This window comes from Nicotiana sylvestris, chromosome 2 (assembly GCF_000393655.2).
Source record: "Nicotiana sylvestris chromosome 2, ASM39365v2, whole genome shotgun sequence".
In the NCBI taxonomy this organism is placed as follows: Eukaryota; Viridiplantae; Streptophyta; class Magnoliopsida; order Solanales; family Solanaceae; genus Nicotiana; species Nicotiana sylvestris.
Window position 1 is genome coordinate 145,082,447 of NC_091058.1, and position 19,421 is coordinate 145,101,867.

The 19,421-nt window shown below is 39.4% G+C and overlaps 1 long non-coding RNA gene across 1 annotated transcript; it reads right to left on the minus strand.

Moving 5' to 3' along the window:
- Positions 1-4,843: 4,843 nt before the first annotated feature.
- Positions 4,844-6,138, minus strand: LOC104247262 (uncharacterized). The gene is made up of 3 exons (XR_011405194.1): positions 6,058-6,138; positions 5,718-5,807; positions 4,844-4,908 (listed from the first exon to the last, which is right to left on the minus strand). It is a non-coding gene; the product is annotated as an uncharacterized lncRNA (long non-coding RNA).
- Positions 6,139-19,421: the final 13,283 nt, after the last annotated feature.

Consider the following 19,421-nt stretch of genomic DNA (forward strand, 5'->3'; position numbering starts at 1 on the left):
TTTAACCTTTAATATCTAATATCACTTGCGACTTAGCCGAACATTGAAGGCTCGATGCAAAAGAGAATAGAGCACCGGCTATGGCAAATGTGGAGGATGACACAGTGACTAGCCTGAAGCTGAAACAACTTTGGCGCCAATCCTGGGCCTGAGAACACGAGCATTGACATAGCAAAACAGCACAGCTAGTCCAATCAATTTACAGAATCAATTTTTAGCCTTCGTCTTCAAAACAAATTTAACACATCTTTTAACAAAGTCAAATTCCTGATGCATTATACTATTTTAACCGTGATTTAAGTTCACCAAAAAAAAAAAAAGTAAATATCTTTTTTGCATTCCCAGATGTTACTTTTACTGAAGCTAAACTATGGCCAACTGAAAATTACAAGTTAAGGTTTTAATACTTGGACTGTCTTCCATTTCATATATTGAATCTTAACAGAATTTTGGGATTTGAAAGAAATGGACTAATCTTGCACTAAACTCCTTCTAAACCTCAACAGACTTTCCTTAATATTTCCTCCAAATTACTTGGTAATGACTAACAGAAATCAGCTTTGACACCTTATCCTTTATTCAAGCCTAGAAGAACTATCCATCAGACAGACTAAACAATGAGTGCGCCGAACTGATCTTTGTCAAACAAAAGGTTTGTCACTAGCTTGCCTCTTTGTGGGTTTTAACATCACTAAATACTTCATGAATTTTCGCTTACCAACATCAACTATTTGTTCGAGCCTATTGGTACTACACTACCTGATCATAGAGACCAGCTAGAACACAAAACAATCCCCTCATATATATCACTTCGTTAACAGAATTAGCACCGGAGAAATGACTTTAAACTAACTTCTCATGCAGCTCAAACCTCAGAGAAACCATCACTGCTAAATCGTCTAACAAAGTAGCTATTCCCAATGACCTGAACCTCATACCAAACTGGAACCTAATTACCATCAAACAACACTCACCAAATTACAAGGTTCAAAATTGAGAACCAACCTATACGTTAGCCACATTCAAACACTTTTGTATGTTGATATATATATCTAAATTTACTTCGACTGCAAGAGGGAATAATGTCACGATCCGGAGTTCCCACCTTCGGGACCGCGATGGCGCCTAACATTTCACTTGCTAAGCAAGTCAACGTTAGAATAGTTTTTAGCTATTTTTAACAATTCAAATTAAATAATAATAAAGAAATTGAATAAACTGAAATAGAGTGAGAAAATCATAACAAGAGTGATGTCTAGATACAATCCAAGAACTGGTGTCACAAGTACACGAGCGACTAGAGTAATACAAATAATGGTTTGAACGAAAACTTGACGGTATGAAATGAAGTAAACAGCTAGAATAAGGTAGAAGGGGACTTCAGGGCAGCGAACGCCGTGCAACTGTACCTCAAGTCTCTATCAGGCAATCAATCCGAGCAATCTATTGACCCCTGCTAGGACTGACTCCAAAATTTGCACAAGAAGTGCAGAGTATAGTATGAGTATAACCGACCTCGTGTACTCTGTAAGTGCCGAGCCTAACCTCGACGAAATATTGACGAGGCTAAAGCGGGTCACCTACAATAACTGATACGCAGTATAACAATAGTAATAGGAAAAGTAAGAAAGTTAACTTATGAAAATGAACTCAATCCTCGAAATCAGTAAAACAAGAAACATCAGTCCTCAGAATCTCGTATGAAACACTGAAAGCTAATACAGTGCATCAATGAATACGTAACACATAATTTGTTGCAGCACGCAACCCCATCCCACCGTACAAACACAATCCTCCCTTATTTCACCATATCAACATCAAGAATGACATGTAAAATCTATTGTGGCGCGCAACCCGATCCTACCATATAATCAGAATCAATATTATAATCCTCCATTATTTCATCATATCAAAATCACATATAAAATCTGTTGTGACGTGCAATCTGATTCTACCATATCAATATCAATCTTTTCTTATTCCACTCGTTGCGGCATGTCGATCCATAAACAACATCAATAAATGTAATCAATTCAACAACTCAGTTCACAAGAATTGTCAAGACCCAATTTCTCCTATAGGCCGTGATGGCTCCCAACGTCATTGCTAGGCAAGCCAGCGGTGAACTGACCATGTAATTATTCCTTTTAATAATTCCAAAGTAGTTGAATTTTTTATTTATCAAGAAAATAAGGAGAAAAAGTTTAATAAAATAAGGTGAAAGCCAATGTAAGAGCAAATGCAGTGAAATAAATGCCCAAAACCATAAAATCTACTAGCATGTGTTCCAAGACCTGGTGTCATAAATATATGAGAAACTAGTAGAATATACAAAACCCTAAACTACTGTCTAAAATAGAGTAGACAGAAAATAAATGCAAAAGAGAGACTCTGAGTGTTGCAGAACAAACTCAGAAAGAAGCTCACCACTAAGCCCCGGGGTAACAGGGGTGCGCGCTGGAATAACTGCCAGATGCACCTGCTTCAGACCCTGCACAGTTACTGCAGAAGTGTATCGTGAGTATATAAACAACATGTACCCAGTAAGTATCCAATCTAACCTCGAAGAAGTAGTGACGAGTGGTCGACATCGACACTTACTATAGGCTAACATGCAAACCCTAAAAATGTAAAGAAGTCCTCGCAAAAGCAAAATTCCCTCACCTCTGCTGGCATTGCAAATGTGATGCTTTGTTCACAAATGCGAACTGGGACCTTTCGCAAATGTGACTAATTTGATCGCAAATGCGAACCAGCCCCCTCCACCCAGCCCCCAATTGCAAATGCGAAGAATCTGTTCGCAAATGTGAAAGTGACAGAACTTACCTACTACCGCAAATGCGATCCTAGCCTCGCAATTGCAAGGTCTGAGGCCTGTGCACAAAACTAGCAAAATCCTAACTCTCTCAAACACTGCGTTACGTGTCCGAAACTCACCCGGGCGCTCGAGGCTCCAAACCAAACATGCACACAAGTGTAACAACATTATACAAACTCGCTCGCATGATCAGAATAACAAAATAACACCTAGAACTATGAATCAGACGTCAAAATGAATGATATTTTTAAAGAAACTCGGGAACATGCAACTTTACAACCGGACGTCCGAATCATGTCAAATCAATTCCGTTTTGCACCAAATTTTACATACAAGTTACAAATACTGAAATGAACCTATACCAAGTTCTGGAATCAAAATCCGACTCCGGTAGCAACAAAGTCAACCTACGACCAAACTTAGAAATTCTTTTAGCATTCTAATTACTAGTTTTCAACAAATTACGTTAAATAAAGTTAGGGATTTCTGACTTCGATTTCGGGCATATGCTCGAGTATCAAATCACGATATGGACTCACTGGGAGCTTCAAAATATTGATCCTGGCCCATTTGCACAAAATCCGTAATCAACTCAAATGAGTTTTAAGACAAAATTTCACATTTTCATCAATTTTTCACATAAAACATTTCTAGAAAAAGACACGGACCATGCAAGCAAATTGAGGAAGGCTAAACCGAGGTATTTGAGGTCTCGGATCACAGAAATAAAGAATAAGACTAGGGGTGTGCAATCGAATCGGTTTATCGATAAATGAAATCGATTATTTGTTATCGTTTTATCGATATCAGTTTATCGATTTATCGATTTCGAAATTTTCCTTATCGAGTTATCGATTTCGATTTAGTATTTTTCGGTTATCGGTTTATCGATAAACCGATAAGATAGAGGATATTCTTGGCTTCTTTACTACTCTCTTCAGGCCAATCACCCTACAAATTGTCGAATCTATCATTAGTATGTTTTGGGTGACAATCTTTATGCATCGTCATTAGATAAGGAGATGAGAGAATACTAATGCTTGATGCAACAGAAACCAAGATTTGTTGTCCAACTTCTAACTGAGAAGAAGTCTTTTATATCCTAATTATATTTTGCTCTCCTGATATATCTTTAAGTATCTTAGTCTCTAAAACTGTTACGGACATGAGAGTTATTGTTGATCGATCATCATACACCTCAAAGTCTTTCTGGTGTTATGGTATTAGAGCCGCTATTTCCTAATGGGAACTGCAGCGATTTCTGATATGGCAAGACATTTTTCTTGAAGATACTTTTTTTTTTACTTCATCACATCTAATTTGTGAAAATTAATGACCAATTGATGATTGTTTACCATGTTTAGGCATTTTGGAGTAGTTAGATTTTGAAAAGATGTTTGAAGAATACATCACTTGCTGTTCAGCGATGCAATTTATAAATCTCCTATTTTTCTGTGTTCTACCTATAGAATTTGGTTGATTCTCTTTCTTTTTTAATTTTCTTGTTTTTCAAATATATTTTTCTTGAAATCCCGTAAAAAATTTTATTGGTGTAATCGATAAGCCCCAAAAATCGATACATCGAAATCGGAAAAATCGAAACCTTATTGAAACGATAACAATAAGCATTTGTACAAATCAATAATCGAGAAGTAATTATCAATAAGAGTAAAAATTGAATCGATAAATCGAAAGTACGCCCCTAAATAAGACTGATATTGACTTATCGGGTCATCACAAATAAATAACCTGATGGCATCATGAACAAATTATAAGCATTTTTAAATAGGCAAAAGCATTAGTTGACAACAAATTGAAGATCATCAAATAACCATTTTTTACATTTATATAATACTAGATGGGGACGACCGTGCTAAAGCACGGGCTTACCAAAAGCCATGGTTTTTTTTTACATGTGAAGGAAAAATACTATAAGAAACGCTTAATATGATACTTTTTCTACAATGTGTAAACGACATAAATACACATCTTGATTCATCAGTTTACATAAGATGGAGCTATATTGCCCAGCTTAGTAGCTGACCTCAACTATTGCAAAACCCATACTACAGGAAGGAATTTTAAAGTACCTTCAAAACCAAGTTAAACACCAGTCAATTGAAAAGTTCAAAGTGAAAAGAGTATATACAAATTGGAGAACTGCAAAGTAAATGTGACAGGTAAAGCCAATAATCAAGTCTAATGAAAAAGACCAATAGCTTAGAGCAGGAATGAAATCAGATTATTAGCTTTTCTATTGAATAGAAGTTGTCTGGGATTAATGAATTTACATCCATACTCTCAATTATGACTCTTTAATTGACGAACTCGTTTATGACAGTTAATTGCCCAAAAAGAGAAGAAAGAAAACTCACTTTACATTTTCTTTATCTTTAATCTGCGACAAAAAAAAAACAGAGAGTTTAAGAGAGGAATCTAGCTCAATTGACCATCATTCTTTACGAATGTCTATACTTAGCTCTAGGAGAATAAAGTGGAAGAAGAGCTATGCATTTCAAATGAGGGGCAAAGAAACATGAGGGAAAATCTCTCGAAACTATTGTAACTAAAATTGTTCAGAATGTTTTAAAAATAAACCACAAATTTCATGAAATAAATATTAAAGTGAGCAAAAGATGCTTAAAGCCTCTAAACTTAGGCTTCATTTGAGTGCATAAAATTTTGAGCTTTGGCATGTAAGAACAAAGCCTGAACCTTCTAAAAGTATCTACAGACAGTTCATCTAACTAACGTAAAGCATGTGTCCAGAAATACTTGCATTACATGCAACCAAACAATATTGACAACTAACATAGGCTTCATTTGAGAGCATATACATCCAGCTAATCAGAACATCAAAAAAATATTCAATTTAGAGTTTTTTAGCAAATGAAATGACCTGCTGACAAAGAGGAGTAAGCAAGGTGGACAGGAAATCGGATTGCTTTTCAAGTGGTACATCTTCCATTCCAATTAATAAACCAATACCCTACAAAACATTGCCATTAAAGTTAGTTAAAGAAGTGAAGAAACAAATTGGGAAAAATTTCTGAAGCGCATGCTCAAACCATGTATGCACCTCAAAAACCTGAAAGCTCCTTGGAGGAAGCACATATTGTTGTTAATTGAGCAACTGTACGTATCTTGTAGACTCAGAATTCAAAGAAAAGAAAATAAAATTTTCCTTATTTGCTGAAACTTGGAGATGAAACTGAGAAAAGGGATGAGAAAATCAATACCATCATCTAAATACGGGTCATGTGATAGGCCTCGATCTTTCTTGCAGCTTTCTTAGAGGAATCATCAATGGTAGCAGCAGCCCCACGAAACTTGGTCATCTTCAAAGACAACCTTGCCTTCAACGAATTGGATGATTTTCCACTTGGACATGGTATTGGTGAACTCACCAGTTTGAGGCATCTCAATCTTTCAAAATCTGGATCTTATGTAAGGGAGACGATCCCACCAGTATTATTCAAATGTTTACTGTGAAAATGGTAATAACAATTAAATTTGATTATGGGACTCTAAAAATACGTGATCTATTTTTATGCTAGTTGTTTAAGGAGTTGATGCTATATATGTGAAACTTAGGAACGACATGAGAGTTAAAGGTAGGGTGATAATCAAACCGATAGGCTAGCAATCAGGGCCTCGAGCTTGTCGATTCGGGGGCCTCGGGGTCGATTCCGGAGCTCAGCTGGGAGCTATCGAAGGTAATCGAAGTATGACTAACAGTTGGAGTAAAATTAATGAAAGCTCCTTATAGCCAATAATAAGCGATAAATGAAGAACAACAATGAAAACAATAAGTGTATACCTTGAGGATTACTTCTTTGATAGGAGAAGAGCACATTGAGTTAGTGAGAAAAGACAGTGGAGGGGGGGAGAAAGTAGTGTTACAGACATTTTCCCCGAATGAGGGCATCACGGATCGCACCAATGAATTTTTGAATGTGTACATGTATCCTTTTACACTGGGCCCCTTGATAGGGTTGTGCTCGACTTCTGTTTGAAGTATCTGGTTACCTTGGCATAGATCCACCCATCATTTTGGCGAATAATGTTGATGATGAGATTTTTTGCGGAGAAGGCGGGTCTTAAATTTTCTCTTAGTCATCTCATTAGGCTGTACCGGCCCTTTCACTATCGAGGTCTGCTAACCTGGTGATGTCGCTCGACCACGCCCTTCGTTGTTGACGATGAGGAAGATAGATACCAGGAGCGGACGAGTCACTTTGTTTGAGTTCAGACCGCTGACGTTATCCTAGTGGAGCTTATGTCATTCCCTGAGGAATGGAACCATATGCGTAAGTGGTGCATTCCGTGCCTTCTCAATTTTGTCTATGGCGAAAGCTGGTTTCGTAACCGTGCCTTCTTTTCCTTTTCTACAGCAATTTCATGGGCACCGGGCGCCATTCCTGATCTGCCATATTGGGTACGGAAATTGGTGACCCACTCGACCTGCAATGAGCGCAAGTGGCGAGCTTTGCCTCGGGGTAGATGGGAAGCAAAACATCATGGTGCGTGTTGTGCTATTTTTTCCTTTCCCTTCCTTCATTTGGAGAGGCATTTTCCCTTTATGCGTATTAATCATGCTGTTGTAGGCATCGAAGAGCCTTTCGAGGCGAGGTCGTGCTCTTCTAGAGAGGGATAAGGGTTGCCAGATTCCGGGATAAAGAATGAAAACAATAAGCAAGAGACACTTTTATAGGGCGATGATGCTCAAAGCAAGGCAAAATAGGACCGGGGCTTCGGAGCGGAAGCATCATCCGAGCCAGTCACGTCCATGGTTCCTGGTGCTAGAAAAAGGGTTTCTCCATTGCTGTCGCCTTCCTTTTCTGTCAATAGTACTTCGAGAGATACCAAAAACCCGGGGTCGCATACACCGAGCGATCATGCCTTGACTGGAGCTGATCCTTTTAGAGTTGGGGGAACTAGGTTGGCAGATGTGCGCTCGGCCTTCGAGGAAGCCCAGCGGCTTCACTTTGTGGTGAGTTTGGGCGCATGCCTTTCGAGCTTCGCGACTTCCCTTCCTTAGTGGGTTTTCTTTTGCAAGCCTTCGACAAGCTTAAGTCCGGGCTGCTTCGTTGTGAAGCCAGGTTATGGAAAGCTCTGGATGAGGAGAGATCCCTTAGGCTCCTTTGTGATGAAAAGGAAGTCGAGTTGGTGCACTTGTGGTATGAGGTGAGCGGAGCTTAAATTATGAGAACTACTTGAAGGAGCAGGTAATTTTCTGTCCTAGGTGAGCGTACATTCTGCCTTCTAGCTTCTGGGGCTAACGCTTCGTTTATTTCAGTTGAAGAAAAAGACGGAGGCCTTGGAGCGCCTTCGGGATGAAGCTGGCCGAGCCTGGTGTGAGCATGATAGGCTAAACGCTCGGGCGGAGGCTCAAGCTTTAGAGGGGAAGGGTGCTCTGGCTAAAGTTCCCGCTTTTGAGGCTCAACTTCGCTTGACTCGTGATAACGCTTCGGTTCAAATTGATATGATTAAGAAGCTCAAATTCGAGCTTTCGAAGATCAGGGCCGAGATCGTTGATGCCCGGGCTGAAGTCGTAATGAGCCGAGCTAAGGCTGACCAACAGATGGTGATCTATTTAAAGGATGCTACCGATACTCAAGCTGAGTTGAGGAGGATCCTTGACCATGAAGAGAGGATAAAAGAATATGCTCATTGCAAGTCTTGAAGAAAGACCCTCGAGGAGATCCGTGCTAGAGGTTTTGTCTTCTCGGAAGAGTTGGCGCGAGCGAGGGCGGATGAGCGTGATGCTCAGTAACTTCTATCCGACAACAAAGAAAGCGAAGATAAGGCCGGTAGGCCATAGCTCCCAGGGGGTGTAGATTTTTGCCATTTATATGTAGCATTTTTGAAGCATTTTTGTAGATGGAGATTGCGTTTTTTCGTATATGTGTATAAAAGAAAACCTTCTGGCTTTATTTCTTCTGTGTCTCTTTCTTTCTCTAATTTGTTCGGGTGAACTGGTCTTTGAGTTGGTAGGAATCCTTAGATTCGTGATATGGCCCTGGGGCTCATTAGGCCAGCCCGTATGCTCCTATGCTCTTGGTCAATGTGACCTTTTAGATGGGCTGGTGACAATGGCTCTTATGCCTTGGGTCGGAGCGACCATTTAGTGTAAGTTGGCGTTTGAGCTCTTATGCCTTGGGTCAGAACGAACTTTTAGTGTAAGCTGGTGTTTGAGCTCTTACGCTTTTGCTCTTGGGCATTTTAGTTAACTGTTTTGGGTTTAGTCTCCAAATTGGGTTTTGACTCGAGCTCATTCGACCCTTAAGTTTTGTATTTGTGCGGACTAGCGACAATGGCTCTTATGCCTTGGGCCGAGCGGCCTTTTAGTGTGGGCTGGCGACAATGGCTCTTACGCCTTGCTCTTAGGCATATTTAGTTAATTATTTTGGGTTCAGTCTCCGAATCGGGTTTCAACTCGAGCTCATTCGACCCTCAAGTTTTGTATTTGTGTGGGCTGGCGACAATGGCTCTTATGCCTTGGGTCTATGCGGCCTTTTAGTGTGGGCTGGCGACAGTGGCTCTTAGGCCTTGGGCTGATGTGACTTTTAGTGTGGGTTGGCGATAGTGGCCCTTACGCCTTAGGTCAATATGACCTTTTATGTAGGCTTTATTTTTCCCTCGTTAAGGAATTTTTTGAAATAATTTTATCCTGACTCTTTGATGGCTTAATAAAAAAAACCTCGATCATGAGTCGTTATATTGCAATGATCGAGCACCTCAGGAGGTTTGGCTCGATGGCCGAGTATCTCGAAGCTGATGTTTAGGAGCTGACATGGTCGAAGCTCTGTTGCCTATGTCGAGGGTAGCCTATTTAACCGGTTCTTTTCGAAGTAGATTCGAAGTAATTGAAGGCCTGTGATTTTGTAGCGACGGTCGGGCGTCCTCGAGTTGGGTTAGTCCGGCTGGTACAGCCTTGTAACCGGAGTCATTTGTATTTGGCCGGAGCCTTCAAGTCCCGAGTGAAGTAGTTTCGGCATCTATATCGAGCGTATGCCTTTTTAGGGGTCTTACAAGTTCGATATATAGCCGAAACTTTGAGATCGGGTTTATGCCTTTAGTATGGTCTTACAAGTTTCACATGTTTTTGAGGTCTTACAGTTTTGGATACTTGGTACAAGTATTGTTCATGCCTTGCTTGAGGTCTTACAGTTTTGGATACTTGGTACAATTATTGTTCATGCCTTGCTTGAGTTCTTACAGTTTTGTTGTTGCCTTATGTAGGCCTTACGAGACCGAGTCTGCCCGCTAGGGGTCTTATGGCCTCGGGTTTTTTCTAATGAATGGTGATTAGCGACAGTCCCCGAGTCATTGAGGGTATCTTGGCTCGGAAGCCGTTACTTGTAAACTTTGTATTGCCTTATTGAGAGCTTATGATTTTGGAGTTTTCGACTTGGAGGTCATTTGAGTTTTTGACGCCAGTCCCCGAGAGTTCGGGATACTTTTGGCCTTGGAGATGTTTCGTAATTTTCATGTTGCCTCGCCGAGGGCTTATGAGTTTAGAGTCTCGACCCGAAGGTTGTTCTGGTGTTGAATTGTTGACGCCAGTCCCCGAGTGCTCGGGATATTTTGTCGGAGGAGTCATTTTCAAAAAGGTGTTGAGTTTCTTTTGGAACGTGAGATGCTTTGATAAAAGATATTCTTCGATTACTTGGTACAAGTGTACATGTTTTTGCCATTGGTGGCCCGGCTATACTGACACGGCTCGTTCGACCGTTTGGCAGGGTACATCATTTTCCTATTAGTACCCCATCTGGCGTTTTTCAACTTTTCTGAGTAGATGGCCTCCCGTGGGGATGCCCCCCCAGTGTTCGAGGTTGATTACAAAAGAAGCCTTGAATACTTGTCGAGTCATCATTAGGTAGCATGTGGATGTTTCCTCATTAAAACCCTTTTCGGGACAAAAACTCGGTCGAAGGAAAAGAGTGCAACAGATGCTTTGAAACCTTAAGGTCTTCGGGCTAGGTTAGCGCTTTGACTACTTCGATCGGGCATCTACATAACGCTTAGCGTGAAATATAAAATGAAAAGGGAGATGGTTATACCTTAGTGTGCGATGTGCCTGCAATATTTCAAGGTCCGATGTGTTCTACTTTCTTGTGATGAGGACGCGGTATGGTCATTTGCTCTGTTTAATTGGGCTTAACCGAAGATGTAGTTTGATTACCCTTCGGCCCCTTTGCGGGTGGAGGCATTGGTGCCGGTGCCATATCGTGCACTGCAAACATTTCTTTTGCCACATGTTGTTCCCCGTAGATGGTTTTAATTCCATCCTTTATCGGGAATTTCACCATTTAGTGGAAGGTGGATGGTACTGCTCTCATGCAGTGTATCCATAGTCTCCCGAACAAGGCGTTGTACCTCATGTCTCCTTCGATGACATGGAATTTGACATTCTAGGTTGTGCCGACCATGTTGACTGGGAGGGTGATTTCTCCTTTCGTTGTTTCACTTGCCATATTGAATCTGTTGAGGACTCGAGTGGCGGGCACGATTTGGTCAAGCAGTCGGAGTTGCTCTATTACCCTCGACCTGATAATATTGGCCGAGCTACCTAGATCCACGAGTACACATTTTATTTGAAATGTATTTACAAGGAACGAGATTACCAGTGTGTCATTGTGAGGTTGAAACAAGGTCTCATTGTCCTTTTCGCTGAATGTGAGGGCATCCTCGGGTATATACCCCCGGGTTCGCTTTTCTCTGGTGATGGATATTTTTGTCCTTCTCATCACGGACTCCTGTGGGGCATCGATGCCTCCAAAGATCATGTGAATTACATGTTGCAGCTCATTTGTTTTGTTCTTTTTGGCCGCCTCTCTTTCCCGGAACTGATTTTTGGCTCGGTCGCTTAGGAATTCCCGGAGATGACCTTTGTTAAGTAATCGGGCTATCTCTTCTCGGAGTTGGTGGCAATCCTCGGTCCTATTGCCATGCGTGTTGTGAAATTCACACACTAAGTTATGATTCCTTTGTGAAGGATCTGATTGTACAGGCCTGGGCCACCTGGCATCTCTGATTTTGCTGATGGCGAATACGATGTCTGAAACATCGACGTTAAAGTTGTACTCTGATAAGTGAGGTGCCTCCGTTGGCCCTGCGTTTCTATCGAATTCGGCTCTGTTGATGAGTCCTCGAGGATTCTGTCCTTGGTCTATCCTTCGATCGTTGCGAGGTAGGTTGCACCTCGGGGTGTTCCTTCTGTCTTCGGTGTATGGCTAATATCTTTCTTTGTTTAGCTTTGGCTCTTTCGCCAGGAGCCTGCTTGGGTATATCGAGCCCGAGAGGACTCCCATCTGGTCATCTTCGACCCTGATTTTCGACTGGTATCGGTTGTGGACGTCCGACCAGTTTATGGCAGGATATTCGACCGGATATTCTCTTTCAACTGCTTCGAAGCCACCGAGCTTCGCTCATTCAGACCTTGAGTGATGGCCTGTACTGCCCAGTTTTCAAAGACCGGTGGTAGTTCCATTCGTTCCATTTGAAAGCGAGATACAAATTCTCACAGCATCTCATTTTCCCTTTGCTTGATTTTGAAGACGTCGGATTTCGTCGTCGCCACCTTGATGGCCCCGGCATGCGCCTTTATGAAGGAATCTACTAGCATGGAAAACGAGTCTATAGAGTTTGGGGACAAGTTATGATACCACATCATTGCCCCTTTAGAAAGTGTTTCTCCGAACTTTTTCAGCAGGACAGACTCGATCTCATCGTCCTTCAGGTCGTTGCCCTTTACTGCCCATGTGTAAGCAATAACGTGCTCATTGGGGTCTGAGGTCCCATTGTATTTTGGGAGGTTTGGCATTCTGAATTTCTTTGGAATGGGTTTCGTAGCCGCTTCCTATGAGAACGGCCTTTGTACAAACTTCTTCGAATCCATACCTTTCAGGACCGGGTGTGCGCCCGGAATTTGGTCGACCTTGGAGTTGTAGGTCTCGACCTTCTTGTCATTGGCTTCTATCATTTTCTCGCCCGGTTCGATCCTTCTAGTGAGGTCCTCGAGCATTTTTATGATGACGGGATCGGTCATCGACCCGTTATTGCTCGATCTTTCCAGTACATGTTCAGCTGGGGGAGCTGTCCTCAGTGCTATCGTGCTAGGAGTTTTCTGGCGACTTTGCAGCTAAGAAATAGCCAGTTGTTATGCCTGCAATATTTCAAAGATAACGTTAAGGCTAACCTCCCGTTCTTCCCTAGCCGGGGTTTTCTGAGCTTCCTATCGGTCTCTTTGGTGCACGCTCCTGTCAGTGTGGGAGCTTTTGTCGATGTGTTGGGCGTCGCGTGAGACCGCATCCACGGGGATCCATTCTGGTGCATTCCCAGGGTTTCGTGTTGGCACACCAACACCTGGAACAGCCACATCATTTTCTCTGTGGTCCTCAAGATTGTTGTTTTCATCTCCATTCACTGAATTAGTCATTTCTACCTGAAATCGAAGATCTTGGACAAGAGAAAGCCTGAAAGATAACTTGCATTATCTAGTAAAACCAGCAAGAAAATAATCATTATTATTTTTAGCCCCACAGTGGGCGCCAAACTGTTTACCGTGAAAATGGTGATAACAATTAAATTTGATTATGGGACTCTAAAAATACGTGATCTATTTTTATGCTAGTTGTTTAAGCAGTTGATGCTATGTATGTGAGACTTAGGAACAAAATAAGAGTTAAGGGTAGGGTGATAATCAAACCGATAGGCTAGCAATAGGGGCCTCGAGCTTGTCGATTCGGGGGCCTCGGGGTTGATTCCTCAGCTCGGCTGGGAGCTATCGAAGGTAATCGAAATATGACTAACAGTTAGAGTAAAATTAATGAAAGCTCCTTATAGCCAATAATAAGCGATAAATGAAGAACAATAATGAAAAGAATAACGAAAACAATAAATGGGAGCAATAATATCAAAGAATATGTTAGAGAGCAAAGAGAATGTTTTTGTATATATCTTGTGGAGCAACTGAAGCAACAACCGGACTCTCTAAAATGATAAGGATCCCCTTTATATATATGAGGAAAATCTCAGCATAGTACAAGATGCATTAATTACAAAGATAGGGGATGGGATAGCTAGATGACGCCCTGATTCAGGGTCAGAGTAGTCCACTAGGCTTTGTCAGTCCTAGCTGTGTACCTTGGGAACTCCCCATTTCTACCATAGCTTTGGTCGACATTATCCCAAGGTCGGGCGTCACCGAACCTCAAGTGAGGAGACTCAACCATAGCCTTGTAGCCTCGAGGCTTTGGGATGATCTTCTGAGGTGCCTCGATGACGAGGAATTGGACCCTCCAATTTCACCGTATACATCAAGTTATCCAAGTTGGTTTTTCTTGATCTCTCTAGAACTCAGTATCACCAAATTGACCCAGCAACCGTCAAACAATCCTCATGAAAAGATAACTTTCCCTTCGACTTGCATTGCTATCCGGGAAACGTATACCTCTTTTGTCAAGAAAGGCACTCAAAACCAAGGGAATGTATTGTGTACATTCTCCTGGAAAAATTTCATATACCTTGTTACTATTTCCAAGTAGGCAACTGCAACAAGCATGTTGTTGTGGCAAGGGAACTTTATCGACAAAAGCATTGGCATCAGTTTTCCCAAGAGACCATTTTCTGTATAAAAACCCAGAGGATCGATGAATAGAGAAACTGATCAAGCTAGATGGCAATAAAGTGATTAAAGAAAGAAAATGAAAGACTATGAAAATAAGGGAAGCGAAAAGAAATGCAGAACAATGAAGAAAGCAATTGATACTGATGCAGTTCGCTACCTTAGCTTTGTTAGTAGAGTTTTCCTTGTGAAAGAGCCAGCATGAATTCGTAAGAAAGACCAAAAAAGATGGATGAGACGAACTTTATTTGAAATCTTAAAATACCACAGACCTAGTAGTGCACCACACATGATTCACAAATAGCAATTGGTTACTCATGAGTGTATCAGTAGCAATATTTATACAAGTTGGAAGAGAAGTAATGAATCGTCATTGACATAAATATAATTAATTTAAGAGAAAGCTTTTCGAATGACTTCCTCATAAACTATATTGTAGGTAGAATGATCATATTTATCTTCTGAAGTTGGTAGGCGTATCAGTATCTTTATATTTTTTGAACTCTTTGCTCTAGATAAAGCAACATAGAGTTGACCATGAGAGAATACTGGTTCACGTAAATAAATTCCAACAAAATCTAATGTCTGGCCTTGAGCGTTGTTAACTGTCATAGCAAAATATAATCGAAGTGGAAATTGTGTTCTTTTGAAAGCAACTGGGAACTTTTCAACTTGTGATGATAAGAGTGGTATTTTTTAAATCACCACTTGCAATAGTAGCACGTATTACATGTGTCTTAAAGTCGTGACATATTAACCTTGTACTATTACATAATCCTTCGCAAGGATTTATATTTCACAATAATATAACGGGATAATTGTTTTCAAAGTTAACTTGTAAGGCGGCAAATTAGGAGGATTTTATGTGTGTAAAAAATCTTCAAATTGGCATTGATCGCTTGGTTCTGTAGTTTCATCAATTGAAGTATATATCTTAGCATTGTTTGAAAGTTGATGTATAAGCATGTCATTTATTTAATCAACAAAATTATTTCTTGTAGTTAAGATAACACGGGAAGTCATAGAAGATGGATTAGAAAAGAATATATGTAGATCTAGATAAGTAACACTAAATAATTGATTTAAAGATTGTGTTTCAGTGGTAAAAGGAATGATAAAATTACGCGGAATTTCAACTTTGTTGGAGTTATTAGTTTCTTCTTCTCCATTTCCAATTCTCATTAAATACTCACAAAAAAAGCATGATCTTCTTTTGCATGCATATTTTCTGATAAATACAACTTTTCCAGATCATTCCAAATATCAGAATATGGCAAGCTTTCACAAATAAAGTCTTCCTTTTTCCCACTGGGAACAAGGGGAAGTGTTTGCTGAAAGTCTCCTCCAAACACTACAACTTTACCACCAAAAAGTATATTCGTATTCAGAGCTCTTTAAAAAGAGTATCAAAAGCTTCAATCATTTTCTTTTTTGCCATTGAGACTTCATCCCGGACAATTAACTTTGAATCTTGAATTAGAGTTGCTAATGCAGTTTGCTAACGAATATTACATGTAAAATTCTCATCAATATCTATAGAAATTTTAAACACGAATGATCAGTTCGTCCACCAAGTAGAATTGAAGATGCAACACCAAAACTTGTAGTTGCTAAAGCTATAAAACCTTTTGATCTTATACTAGCTAACAAAGCTCGATACAAGAATATTTTTCCCGTTCCTCCAGGACCATCAATGAAAAATGCTCCCGGTTTATCAGAATATACTTTATCAAGAATAATTTTATATGCTCTTCGTTGTTCAGAATTTAATTTCTTTTTTAAGAGTAAATCTTCTTCACTTACTATTATATTTCTCTCAAACTAAACATCTTTTACCTCGTTAGTTAGTGAAGGAAGTACAATAATTTCAGAAGTAAATTTGAATTCGTATATGTTGTGTCCCATTGAAGGTAAAACTTCGTTAATATGATTCAAAACTAAATGACAAATATCTTTTGTTCCCATATTTGGAATTCTCTTGAAATCTTGAGCCATAGGTTCTTCAAATTTTTCCCATAGTTCTCTTGGATTTGCAGGATTGCAATAAACTAATAATGCAGCAAATAAGCATCTTAAACTATTAGGCATTTGATAACTCATAGCTTCAGACATACACTCAATTAAATTATTATCACAGTGTAATAAGCCTCTCTTTCCTACAGCTTCCCTAAACGAATCGCAACATATTCCATTGACGTTGCAAAGATTTGCATATGATTTAGGTCTTTTTACATTCATTAAAAGTAACCTTAGATATTATCTTTCTCTTTCTGTTGGATGACAAGTTAAAATTCTTCCAATAGCAGTACCTTGTTGCCGACGCGACCACATTTTTTCAGTTGGTGATCATACAAAATACTCTGGGAACTCTTTATATAATAAATTTAGAGCTTTAGCATCTTTGTTGGTGCTATTCATAACAAAAAATTTTGTTAGAATTGTCTTCTTTGTCATTGGATTATTTATAATTTGATGTACACTTCGGGTACTTTTAAAGGATACAAATTGTTGTCCCTCAAGGTGTAACTAAAGCTACACAACACTCTGAGTCATTTCACTTATGGGGAAAGAAAATAGACGCCATGATGCCTCTGGCGGAGAGACCCATCTAGTTGATTGGTATTCTTTTATTTTATCTATATGAGCATTTGTATCATTGCCATGCACAAAAAATGCAATTTTATCCTGGCCTTTACATATGTATTTATAAAAATATTTGACAACTTTAATGTCAGAACATATTTCAACATTAATATGGCAATTGAATTTCTTAAGTAAAAAGGGATTGCAAGGAACAACCCAAGAATTATCAATATTGTATCCTCTAACTTTTACAGGTGTCTCTATTTGTCATCTTCTGTAAATAGGATATGAATTTTTTTCTTTGTGTTGTATGTTCTTCAAGTTCTTTAGGATATTTAAACTTACAATAGTCTCATTTCATAGAAGAATTGGATGGGTTTAAGTATCCACAAAGTCCATGAATCATGTGTATAGTCACAAGTGAATGTAAAGATGAATCTATGTTGTGATCAGGTAGTTCCGCACTAAAAAAATTATCATAAGCCTCTACTGTTAATAATTTATATCTATCTGCAAGTATAATCAGGAAATAAGCATGTGGAAGGCCACGTTTTTTAAATTCTATAGTATACATAAAAGCTGCAACCTTTCCAAAAATATTTTTTAGGCAAAAATGGCTTCCTAACTACTTAAACTTGTAGGGCTTTTGAATGCCGATAAACGAACTTTGAATTTTTCCATTTGAACACTCGAACTCATGATTCCCTTAACTACTAAACACATATGACCCTTGAGCTTATGTGCGTGCATTACACATATACAGATGTGTCCATCCAGTCAGCAAATGACCAAGCCAAAAGTAAGACCCCACCCAACTAATGACATGTGTAATTTTTAAATAAAAATTGTCACCTATATTTATATTTTAAAAATAAAAATAAATACAATAAGAAAGAAAAAACTTAAACCCTTCCAGCTTCGTCTTCCCCGTTCCTTCCCATCATCCCCCCTCCCCCACACTGCAACTTATTCGTCTACTTCCATATTGTTAGATCTAGTTTTAATGATGCAAATAATATATCTATGCAGGAAATCAATTACAGAAGAACAAGGAATCAAGAAGATACTATAAGATCGTTGAAGTCATCTTGATGCTTAAGGAAAGAAAACAATCAGCAAAGATTATGAATCAATCAGAAAATCCGGATGTCTAAGGAAAGAAATCAATCAGCAAAGATTGCAGACAGCTGCGATGGAAAGAATCAAGCAAGCGTAAACTTAAGGCATTAATCAAGGCTAGTATATCCGGAAGATCGAAGATCCTGTAAAGATTTCTAAGCGGCTAATTTCGGAGGACCAACAATCAAGAAGTAAATCATCATCATAAACAACTGTTGAAGGAAGGATATCAAGGAAGAGCAACGACTAGCTATCTTATTCTTGGAAAGAATCAATCTCTTTCCAAGGATCAAATCTCTTGGGTTGTCAGCCTCATCAACAATCAATCTTCACTAAAGTATTTATACTCGGATTTAAACCTTAGGCAATCATACTTTGATCGAACCAAAAAACCCCTCTCTTTGTTCTACTGCAAACAAATATTGTAGTTCTCTAAGATCTGTTGTGTAACAAGTCAGAGAAAAAAGGAGAGTACAACACTGGTGAGGCATTATATCAAAAAGAAACGAGTGTTAGAGGAACTGAGTTATCAAGTCATTTCCACTGTACTCGGAGAAACGCATTTACTAAAGAGAACTCCCTTGCAACCCAAGGGGACTAGACTAGGATTCACATTGAATCCGAACCAGTATAAAATTCAGGTGTCTTTAATTCCTGCACTTACTTTCTATTATTATAACTGTTAGGTCATTACATCTAGTCGACTAATTGACAAACTAGTCAACTAATAAGAGATTAAGTTTAAAATTATACAATTCACCCCCTCCCCCTTGTACTTTCAATTGGTATTAGAGCAAGGCTCACATTCTACTTTTTCTTAACAGCTTGTGACAAAAGATCATGGCAAATCAAGTTATCATAGGAGCTCTCTTTCAGGAAGGAACTTCACAAGTTAGACTACCATACTTCAATGGACAACATTTCTCCCATTGGAAAGTGCGGATGGAGATCTTTGCCAAGGCCTATGACGTCAAAGTTTGGAGAGTCATCAAAAAAGGGAACTATCACTTACCTGCTGCTACTCCACCACTTGCCGATCTTGAAGATATAGATTCATATACAAAAGAGCAAATGGAAGTGGTACAAGTTAACAATAAAGCGAGAAATTTGCTTCATAATGCTATAAAGGGTGAAGAATATGAGAAAATCTCAAGCTGTGACATAGCCAAAGAAATGTGGGACAAGCTTGAGGTCACATATGAATGAACCAGCAAAGTAATGGAAACACATATCAACATGTTAGTTTATGATAACGAACTCTTCTCAATG